General features: G+C 42.4%; 2 pseudogenes across 2 annotated transcripts in view; both read left to right on the plus strand.

Moving 5' to 3' along the window:
• The window catches only part of LOC311147620 (protein-serine O-palmitoleoyltransferase porcupine-like), a 55,866-nt pseudogene extending 52,848 nt beyond the window's left edge, over positions 1–3,018 (plus strand). The window contains exons 2-6 of the transcript XR_014615629.1: positions 823–983; positions 1,845–2,040; positions 2,141–2,184; positions 2,435–2,616; positions 2,860–3,018. The product of XR_014615629.1 is annotated as a protein-serine O-palmitoleoyltransferase porcupine-like (transcript). The remainder of the gene's footprint in view (positions 1–822; positions 984–1,844; positions 2,041–2,140; positions 2,185–2,434; positions 2,617–2,859) is intronic.
• A 2,006-nt stretch (positions 3,019–5,024) lies between these two features.
• Positions 5,025–9,363, plus strand: LOC311147375 (organic solute transporter subunit alpha-like; annotated as a pseudogene). The gene is made up of 9 exons (XR_014615630.1): positions 5,025–5,110; positions 6,181–6,431; positions 6,554–6,643; positions 6,971–7,122; positions 7,217–7,290; positions 7,530–7,685; positions 7,949–8,060; positions 8,219–8,471; positions 8,630–9,363. The product of XR_014615630.1 is annotated as an organic solute transporter subunit alpha-like (transcript).
• The last annotated feature ends 1,960 nt before the right edge of the window (positions 9,364–11,323 follow it).

Here is an 11,323-nt window from a genome sequence, read left to right on the forward strand (position 1 = left end):
AATTGAACCCTTCCTTTCCTCACTCAAAACTTTCCTTTTCAACTCTTTTAGCATGGTCCATAGTTATTTTTTGATTAATATTACTTTTGAGGTACTATTAGCACTGTTTTTGCCATCCAGCTGGTCCTATTGCAAGAGGATAGTGATGACCACAGCAGTGGTTTTTATACTTTTCCTCGTTAAATAAGATTTGGTTCAGGTGATCACCTAATCAGTACCTAATTCAGTAGAATGAGGTGTGCCTGTGTTGGAATTCAACAGACACTGGAATGGCTGTCATACATGTAGAGATGCTGATTTAAGAAACATTTGCAGTGGTCTCTTAATTACAGTCTAAAACAAAGCGCTGCAAAAAGTTGGAAAGTTACCTTACAAGCCAGAATGTTGAATAAAATTGCATTTGAACTTACTCTACCGGTTGTCTGTGCGGTTGGTCCTTCAGCTGGTTGAAATTCTAGACAAATAATAATAATAATAATACTTTCCTGTGGATATTTTGTCTCACATTTCAACCAGCTGAAGGACCCACCCCACGGACAATCGGCAGAGTAAGTTCAAATATAACTTTATTCAACATTCGTGACAGACAAGGGACTTTTAGTTTTTTCTATGTAAATGTGCATGGATATGCTGTACACAATGGAAAGCATCGCCACATTCGGGACTATACCAACTCATAATGCATAATAAGTTATACACAAGAAAGCCAGGGCATTAATTGAAATTACCTTGATAATTGAACATTAGGAAATCTTACATATTGTACCTTTAACATTGATCACTCACTTAGAGCTACATTGTTTTCATGTTTCTCCACTCCAGTGAGAGCCAGGCAAAGTTGAGGCGACACCATGGAGTTCAGCAGGATGGAGTTCTTCCAAGAGCTAGGGGAGAGCTGTGTTCTCCCTATGGCCAGCAGGGAGTGGAACAGGTCTGGCAGCTGCTGCTCCTCTGCCTGCTCTGTCGACTCCTCTGTAGGCTGGGTGAGTTCACTTGAACACTTGACCAATAACATGATACAATACATGACCAAAAGTATGAGCATTAATGTGGAGTTGGTCCCCCCTTTGCTGCTATAACAGCCTCCACTCTTCTGGGAAGGCTTTCCACTCGATGTTGGAACATTGCTGCGGGGACTTGCTTCCATTCAGCCACAAGAGCATTAGTGAGGTCGGGCACTGATGTTGGGCGATTAGGCCTGGCTCGCAGTCAGCTCTAGCAGGGCAGAAATTTGACGAACTGACTTGTTGGAAAGGTGGCATCCTATGACGGTGCCCCGTTGAAAGTCACTGAGCTCTTCAGTAAGGCCATTCTACTGCCAATGTTTGTCTATGGAGATTGCATGACTGTGTGCTCGATTTTATACACCTGTCAGCAACAGGTGTGGCTGAAATAGCCGAATCCACTAATCTGAAGGGGTGTCCATAAACTTTTGTATATATAGTGGATAATGGAGAGAACACAGAGGATGTGCCAACTTTGGAGACACAGTTCCTCTGCCTTGGCATTGCAGACGCATGCCAGATCTTACAACGCCTGGATAGGTATTTTACGTATCAGCTAACCACATCCTATGTTATAGCAATCTGGTCCCCAACGGCACAGTCAATGAAGTGGCATGCAACCATTGGTTGATGCATGCAACGTCTGAGCGGGGGAACACAACCAAAGACTGAATCATGTCATTTATACTTTGCCATGAAGCCATCTGCTGTGTATGGGACACATGTAATGATGACAGATAAAGAAGTCCCATACCGAGACCTATAAGCACCCCAATTCCTACAAAAGCCTTTGGTGGTGCCGGCCTGGTATAGCTGTATTTAGTATTTCCTGTCCTCCAGTAGGTCTCTCGTCCTCTGTGAAACATCTGGGCTCAGTTGCAGTGGGTTTATGTGCCCTCTACCTGTTCTTTGAGCAGTCCATGGTGTGGGTGTTACTGTTCAGTCTGCTCTGCTACACTGCCTTGTTCCTCAACCGCCACTCCAGCAGCCGAGGAATCTTCCTCTCCGCCACCATCCTCATCTATCTACTCATGGGGTAATGAATAATGAACTCCACTATAGTAAATGCTGTATCATAGGCATTGGTGCTGGCACCATCCTCCACTTAACCGTTTTCTCCTATTGTTTTCTTCCAGAGAGCTGCATATGATTGAAACAATGACCTGGCATAAAATTAGAGGTAAATGTTCTGCACAGACATAATTTGTCACCATATCTGAGTTTATTTTCCTGCATTTCTATGAAGCATTACATTTGAAAACACCTAATTTAATACATTGAACAATGTTGAATGATTGGATGGCAAGGCAGTGTAAGACATAAGCATAATTGTATAGATTCAGCTACAGACATCCTCCTGTAGCATTGTATTCGAGGCCTTAGTGAAGGAACCATTGTGCATGCTTTGCCTGTCATCCCCACTTCCCCAGGTTCTCAGATGGTGGTGGCCATGAAGGCCATTTCTCTGGCTTTTGACCTGGACAGAGGCACCGGGCCTGCTGTACCCAATCCTCTGGAGTTCACAGGCTACATTCTCTTTGTGGGCACTGTTGTCTTTGGGCCCTGGGTCAGCTACTCAAGCTACAAAGAGGCCATTGAGAGCCACAAGCTGGTAAGCCACAGATGAAGAGGCAAAAAAATGTGTTCTCAGTGAACTTGTTGAAAGAAAGCTGAATAGATGCCTGGATAGTATCTAAGTTTACATTTGACATATAGGCCTATAACATATTGGTCCATATTTACTCATTGTTTGCGCTGGTGCAAAAAGTTTACACCACTTTTCACTGCAGTTAGATCAATATAGCCAGGCTGCTAAAATCTGTCATTTCTTTAACATGGTCTCTCTGTCCCCCAGAAATGTTCAGTCAAATGCCAGGTGTGCTTGGTGATATCCAACTGCATCGCCCCATACCTCTTCCCTTACTTCATTCCAATCCACGGGGGCAGAGGACTGTTCCTTGGTCATGCCATCTCTATCAGTGCTGTGAATGTGAATGTAGAACAACTTTGTTAGTGATTTCCATTTATTTTACTTTCTCTGCTTCCAAGAGGCACAAAAGCAAGGTAAGGGTTATGCCAGGTGTGCTTGGTGATATCCAACTGCATCGCCCCATACCTTAGTTAGTGATTTCCATTTATTTTACTTTCTCTGCTTCCAAGAGGCACAAAAGCAAGGTAAGGGTTATTGTGACGAAGAACGTCAAAGTTCTTTAGACAAACACTGGTAGTAGCAGTAGTTAAGTCATAGCCTAGTAGTTCACTCTTCAAGATGGCGTCAGTGCATAATGCTATTCCTTGCGTTATTGCTGAAATAAGGAAAGGCTATAAACAGTATCTTAGAGCTATCTTGTCTGTTTTCCCTGTGTGCAGGTGGCTCCACACCTATGAGAATGCTGTATCCTTCCACTTCAGTAACTACTTTGTGGGCCACCTTAGCGAAAGTATTACTGTGCTAGCAGGAGTAGGTTTTACTGAAGACAAGGACAATGTCAAATGGTGAGTCCAATTCATAAAATCTATGGTTCAATCAGTATATTATCAATTTGCCTTTTTAACTGTAAGTGTATGTTTATAATTGCAATATTGTGATTGCATAGTAACACAGTGTATAGGCGCCTACTGTAATATTAGTCTAGGGAAGTAATGTGAAAATATTGTGTGCATGTGCATATCCATGCATGCACAAAATGTTTATTTAGGGATTATTTAGGGATCTGAAAGTGGTTAAGCCTCTGAATGTGGAGTTGGCCAGGTCCATGGTGCTGGTGGTGACCTGGAACATCCCCATGTCTCGCTGGCTCAACACATGTAAGCATCAATACACCCTCAATTTATTATAAACAGATTAGATAGAAATGTTAGAACTATAGGCCCTGTTTAACCAAACCAGTATCATCAAAATGTCAACTGTTTACTGCGTCTTTCCCCCATTTTGGTATACAGATGTTTTCAAAAGTGCTTTGAAATTTGGCAGATTTCCTTCCATCATTGTGACTTACACAGCCAGTGCCTTGCTACATGTGAGTATGAGTCAACCAACTCAGTGAATTAATGTTACGTGAGGATTCAGAAAAGGTCACCATCACACTTTAATGCTGTTCTGTATTTTAGTATGATTTTTATCTGATTTTGAAAATGTCCCTGCCTGATCCCTCTGGCTGAGGCCAAAGTGAAGTGCTGGTTGATCTGCTTCCTCTGTTGGGTAGCCAATCGAAATTTGTTTTCTCTAGGGCCTCAGTTTCCATCTTGGGGCCGTGCTGCTGTCTCTGGGCTTCATCACCTACGTGGAACATGGTAAAGTTACCTCTCCTATCTGCTTTTCACATTCATCTGCTCACTTGTTTCATGCGAGTACTGTTTCTAAGGTTGTACTCACCTTATTGTCTTGCCATCCTCTGTCAATTCTGAGGAAGAGGCTGGCAGCCATCTTTAGTGCCTGTATCCTGTCCAAACAGTGTCCCACCGATTGCCATCATCAGCACCAGAAGATACATGCTTGTCACATCCAGGACTGTTTAACACTCATGTTTGCATTCCATAAGAAACCCTATTGTTAATTGCATGTTGAATTGGTCCAAGTGGGGGAGTGAGCTAGCTAGTGCACATTGCGTGGAGAAGGTTGGGGATTCAGAACACAGCCCTGGTGCAGTGAATGGTCTGTGTTTCTCTTGTAGGAGCTATGGGTGTATGGGATCAACATGGCCTTCAGTGCCATGGCCATCTTCCACCTGACATACCTGGGCTCCCTGTTTGACGCTGACGTAGAAAACTTGGCTGCAGAGGAGGTAAGACACACCAATGACATGCTACTGCTGGCTGGGGCCAAGTTAATGGAGAACATAAGAATTAACAGTGGTCTGCATGAACGTATTACTTATACACATTTAGTCACCATTGCCGTCCTCTTCCTCCACAGGGTTATGTGGCCAACCACACCATTCAGAAGTGGTCAGAGTTGAGCTGGGCCAGTCACTGGCTGGTGTTTGGCTGCTGGGTATTCTACCGCCTCATTCAGTGATCTCATTGGACGGAAGGTTTGGACTGAACAGAAGACAATAGCCTGGTCCAAAAAGAACCCTTAGCTCACGGGTGGGCCATCTTACCTGGTAAGGGCTGGTGTGGGTGAAGACTTAATTGACACGGAGTAGCGAAGTGTGGGGCCAGGACGATTGTCCCACTCCATCATGATTGGAAGAATGCTGCTTTGTTTACCGGGGTCTTGCTATATTAGTTTGTTTGGTAAACACTAAAGAACCAGTCACTCACTAGTTAATTGCTATGATGTATCACACTGTTGAGATTGAGAACCAGCGGTAGGCTGAAGATTTATCAGTGGCCTCTGTAAAGGCTACTGTTCTTTCAGGGCTTTGTAGTTTGATCACACACAATCATTATATGAATATTTATGTATCTGTGTATATCAGTAGCACTATGATTTTTTTAATTTTTAATTTACAGTATATTGGGCCAGTGATGTTATATAATACATTATGTTCTCGATGGATGTACTTTTTTCTACTGTATGTGTATCTGTTTTAAAGGCAAAACAAAATTCTAGTTCTGTTGCCCTACTTACACAAGGGTTTATTTGATGATGGGCAGTAAAACACACCTCACTAGTTACATTATTTATTAATCAAGGCTCAGGCAGATTGTGAAGTATTGTACTGTCTTTTGCTGCAAATTGTATAATTGAAAATGGCAGATGAATACTATGGTTAGTACATCAAGAAGATGAAGCTGCACTGTGCAGAAATTCCTGGTTGCTAAAATTCTAATAACTCACCTAATTTCAGGTTATGTGACAAAACAAGCAAATATAGTGTAGATAATCATTGTACCATCTAAACTGCTGTGAAATATATTTTCCATAACTAAAAATATTGTATTTTCAGCTGTTTGAAGCTGGTGTACAAAACTGAATGTAAAAGACGCAAAAACTAAATTTAAGACTGGGAAGCATAGAAATAGCGCACATAGAACAGATCTACAGCTTCTTAGACTTGCTTTCAATGAGAATGACAGATCTACAACTCACATTTCTGTGTGAATTTGGTCAGGTTGCCGAAAAAGTTACATATTGCAGCTTTAATCTTAACTATTTAAAAGAGTATTATGCTTATTATAACAATTAAGTGTCGTGCAAAAGACTATTTACTATAATTTCTTGTCTTAGACAGTATTTTCACCATGTAGCTTGTTTGGATCCCCCTCATGGTCGGTTCAGAAACAACACAAGTTGACACATTCCAGAGTGGACTTGGCTCCCTACCTGTCAGCTTACCTGTGTTTAGGCAATCATTAATCACTGCTATCGGAAATGAATCGTTCAGACAACAAGATGCCACCACAACACGGAACTAACAAGACATTCACCAAGTGTCCGTCTTCGAGAGAACAGAAAAACAATCAGTCTTTCTATAGGAGGTCAGTTAGTTCAAATGTAATTGTCCCTCCTAAAATGTGACAGATATCTGGTTTTATAGAAGGCCTACTCTAGATTCTGTTCTATTCATAATAAGTCTGGCGTTTGTGATGTTTGTTGGTAGTAGGAACTGTCCTCCCTGAGAAGATGAGGAGAGGAGGCAACTGCAGCTGGTTAGGAGCAGAGATCCCACTGTCATGGGAATTCTTCAGTGGTAAGACCTGCATTTATGCGTTCACACAAACTATATGGGTTATATTATTGACTGGCCAGAGATTACCTTTAATTTTTTGGTCATTGGATCTGACACACATTAGGTTCTGTGTGATAGAGGTCTGTGCTTGAAGGCACGAGAATGTGAAAAAATGCCCAAAACTGCACAATGCTTTTTCAATGCTTTGTCTATGTGCAATATTAATGTTTGCCGTCTTAGAATCTATGTGATGATAACTTAGCCATCTGCTGCTACACCAGCCTTTCTAGTCTGTGTTGTATATGATCTGTTCCACCACTAGCCCTTGTATTGTGCGTTTGTCCTTAGTGGTCAAGGATGAGCTCTGGTTGTTTATCATTCCTGCCGGTTTTGCTGTGATCATCCTGGCCCTGTTCCTAGAAGAAGTGGGCTTCTTCCTGCGTCACGTGCCCTCCTCCAGACGCTGGTGCCTCTACCTGTGGATACTGGGCATGTACCCGGTAAAGGGACCTCTCCTTTTTGCCACACATTTCAATTGTTTTCGGATAAGTATTTGTAAATTTTGTCTAACTTCACTCATTCTCTTTCGGTCAGGTCTTTGGCTTAACCTCCATCATTGCGCTGTATGTTCCTCGCTCCTCCTCACTGTGTAATTTCATAGCTTCTCTGTAAGTATCGAGTACAACGTATTTTTCACCAGCACTATGTTTGTGTACGAACTTAAAGTTGACGGTAACATTATTCACATCATTCTGTGCTAAAACCTCCAGTAAAACTATCTCTCTGTCTGTTGCTCTCTCTCCCCCTCTCTCTCTCTATCTCTCTCTCTCTCTCTCTCTCTCTCTCTCTCTCTCTCTCTCTCTCTCTCTCTCTCTCTCTCTCTCTCTCTCTCTCTCTCTCTCTGAAGGTACCACTCAATCACTCTGCTAAAGTTTATGGGGCTCATCACAGACTTCTTTGGGGGAAAGGCCCGAATGCTGGAGATCTTAGCTGGAGAGCAGGTGTCTCCAGATCCATTCCCATGTTGCTGCTGCTGCTGCCTCCCTATGATAGCGATCAACAGGTACTTTACCAATGGATGTCCTCCTCCCCAGTGTGCACATCTTATCGCGATAATGATAGATTCATAAGATATTGCTGTACCGTGATAATGATAGATACACAATATATTGCTGTAACTGCCCCATATCGCAATATTGGTAAATGCACAATATATTTGCCATAATCGGCTGTATCGCGATAATGATAAATACCGAATATATCGCGATAATGATAAATGCATAATATATCGCCAAAATCACCCACCCCCCCACTATCCCTCCATAGGACCAGCCTGGGATGGATGATGGCTGCTGTGCTGCAACTGTCTGTGGTCAGAACCATCCTGTTCTTTGTCACTCTGGTCCTCTGGACAGATGAGCAGTATGACTATGGAGATGTGAGTGGCAAGCATATACCGCAAGATATATTTGCATTGTAACCAATCTCTGTTTGTCCTTAATTTAACCAGGTGAGTCTGTGGTTAATAAGTCAATTAGTTAATTATACAAGTAGATGCTGCTATTTGTTAAACCATACCCATGTCATTTTTCACAGGTGGATTCTGTCAATCCCAATATGTACGTGAATGCCATCATAGGCGTGTCTACCTTCCTGTCTTTCTATGGCCACTTGCTGTTTTACAAGGCCACCAAAAAGGCTCTGCCTGGCTATGGGCTGAGGGCCAAGTTTATCTGTGTCATTGTAGTGTTGGTGCTGTGTGGCCTTCAGGGTGGAATCCTGGAGACCATGGGGGCCCTGGAGGTGGTGCCCTGCTCCCCTCCCTTCTCTGTTCTCATGCGTTCCCAGCGTAAGTGCACCGTGATGGAAGTTATCCCCCATACATCTCCCTCCCAATATCATCTCCATGTCAATATTGTAACAGTGGAGAGAAATGCATATTATGAAATGATCAATGTGGCATGTATTGGTGGTAACCTTATCTCTTTTATTCTCTTCCTCTGTCAGTAATTTACCACTACTCTGTGATTGTGGAGATGTTCTGCATATGCCTCTTTGCCCGCCACACATTCCGTAAGGTGGAGCCCAGTCCGGAGGAGGCCTTTGGGCTGGAGGAGAGGCCCCACAGAGGCATGCTACTGGAGAAGGCAGTTCAGACTGAGGACGTGGTGCCACTCAGGGAGAACCCCTGGCCTGGCTGGTGCGGCGCCGGAGTCTCCAATCCCGACTATAACAGTGACAGCAGTGAGGACAGCCTCTGTAAGATTGAACACGCACCCCTGGATCGCTTCCCTTTCCCTCTTCAACCCAGACGTCAAAAGATGGTGAGGCAAGAGAAGGTAACTGATGAAAGTGCCACTTTGGAGCTGTCCAAACTGACTGTTACTGCTGACATCAACTTTGTGGAGTCTAGGGATGTTGCTGTTGTATGACAATATGGAATGGACTGTCCTGGAATCTCCTAACAGGAGAGCAACATGGGTCACCTCCAGGAAACGGAAGAGACACCACACTGCTTGAGGTACTACCTTACCCAGTTTTTATTTTTATGTATATTGACAGACCCTGCATCTATCCATTCTATTAATTCCTCAGCTGAATGAAGATGGTAGCTAATGGTGTGGAAGGCGATTTTTTTTCCTACCCATAATGTTTGCCTACATTTTAAATCGAGCATGCTCTGTACATTTTGTTTTGCAATGTTATCTCAAAAAGCAAATAAACATATATATATTTCTAAAGCCTATTGCACAATAATTGCAGATGTATTCATCAGTCTCTCATGCCCTCTCTCAAAACTTACAATAAACCTTTGGAGTTTGGGTATATTTCATGTAATATTCAATACAAAGTAAACACTAATAGAATCTGTTATCATAAAAACTGTCCCTTGGGGTAGATGGTATTTGCTCCATGAGCTTCTCAAACCACACATATTGTACGCCTCTGGCCTAGCCTTCCCTCTGAAGTGCATTGATACCAAAGATAGGTCTCATATTGTAAACTATTTATAACGTAAAAAAATATTTTAAGTAGTTAACTCTGGCTCAGTGCTTGACTTGGGCCGGAGCACTGTACCAGCACTTCAAATTTTTGGGGAATTGCATACCGGATCTGCGTTGAATAGCAATAGAGTACCACAGTATGAGTCATTAGACCCATAGTCATGGGAAGTAGGGGTGCTGAGGGTGCTGCAGCACACCCCCACTTTGGTGAAAACATTTGCAGAACCCCCATCCCCAAACTAGTTCCGGCGGCTATGATAATACCCAGAAAACCTAGCGGTCAAACAGGGAAATGGTTCCAATCGTTTTTCCACCATTTGTTTTTCCCATAGGGGATTGTAGAAACACTTAAAATAAGGGCAAGGTGACCAATATCAATATATTCGCCTGAATTTACACCCAAAAAATGAAATGTTAATTAGCTGCTAATGTGGCTATCATAAAGAACTACAAATGCCATGATGATCTTGACGAGACTGCCGTTGCCCGAGGAGAGAGTTCAACATTTCAGCAGCAGGTATAAAATAATGACAGACTAACTAGATAGCCAATTCAAAACATAACTTGTAGCAATTCTCGCTAGTTAACTATAGCTAACTAATCATTAAAGTAGTTGTCGCCTTTCCACCGGCCTAAATAAATCTGCACTGTTGGAAAGCTGGGATTCCCCTCTAAACAATAGCCATGAAATTGCGACAACGTTAAAAATATTCTAGGAATATCATAATTGACAAATAACATGCTGTGCATAGATCACCCCTGAAACATGAAAAATTGTGCCTTATATATCAACATATCTAGTTAGATACCTTGCTTTATCCATTTGATCCCTGATTCATTGAAAGAGGGAATCATTTTATAAAGACAAAAGTATTTGGTTGTAATGCAATATTTTATATCAAGGGTGGCAACCATCCTCCAGGATAGCTACTTTGTGTGCAGGCTTTTGTTGAAGCCCTGGTCTAACTACATTGTAGCCTAAACATAATCTGCTCAACAGGACCTTGATAAGCAGACTTAGGTGTTTCAGGGCTGGATCAAAAGCCAAGCCTGCACACCCAGGAGTTCTCCAGATGGAGGGTTGGCAACATGTGACTAACAGTGCAGTTCTACTTTGTGGGGGGTTAAGTGCCTTGCCTTGATCAAGGGCACAACGGCAGGAGATGGTAGGCCTACATGGGATCAGACGCAGCAGCCTTCCAGTGTCAATTATGTTTATTTAATTTTTAATGTAGGCTATAATAGTCATGGAAAATGTGTATGAACCCTTAACATTGAATAATTAGAGGTCTCTATAGCATAATGGCATTTGCGAATTTCGGTGAACATACTCTAATAGACCGACTTGGAAAAAGACAGCTCCTGCACTTCTTTCATCCCAAATCAAGCACTGCTCTGGCTACTGTTAACTCCCCCATGCATGTAGTAGAGCCAATTTTGAAATTGTGTGTCTACTGCACCATCTAGTGTTACACATTTCAAATGGTTGAATTAATAAATAAGGATATAAATGTTTTATTTTTTTGCCCAATATTCTCTGAACATTAGTGAGAATATGCGTATTATTCTGTTTCCATACCTTGCTGATCTCGCAAAAGGATTACATATTTGCAAAGTTTTGCAGTCGCAGAGCTTTTTGTGCTCCAATCGAAATACCGCTAGAATTTGCTGCATCCAATCAACAGCATGGAACAGC

The sequence above is a fragment of the Coregonus lavaretus genome (assembly GCF_964263955.1).
Source record: "Coregonus lavaretus genome assembly, chromosome: 20".
Taxonomy (NCBI): domain Eukaryota; kingdom Metazoa; phylum Chordata; class Actinopteri; order Salmoniformes; family Salmonidae; genus Coregonus; species Coregonus lavaretus.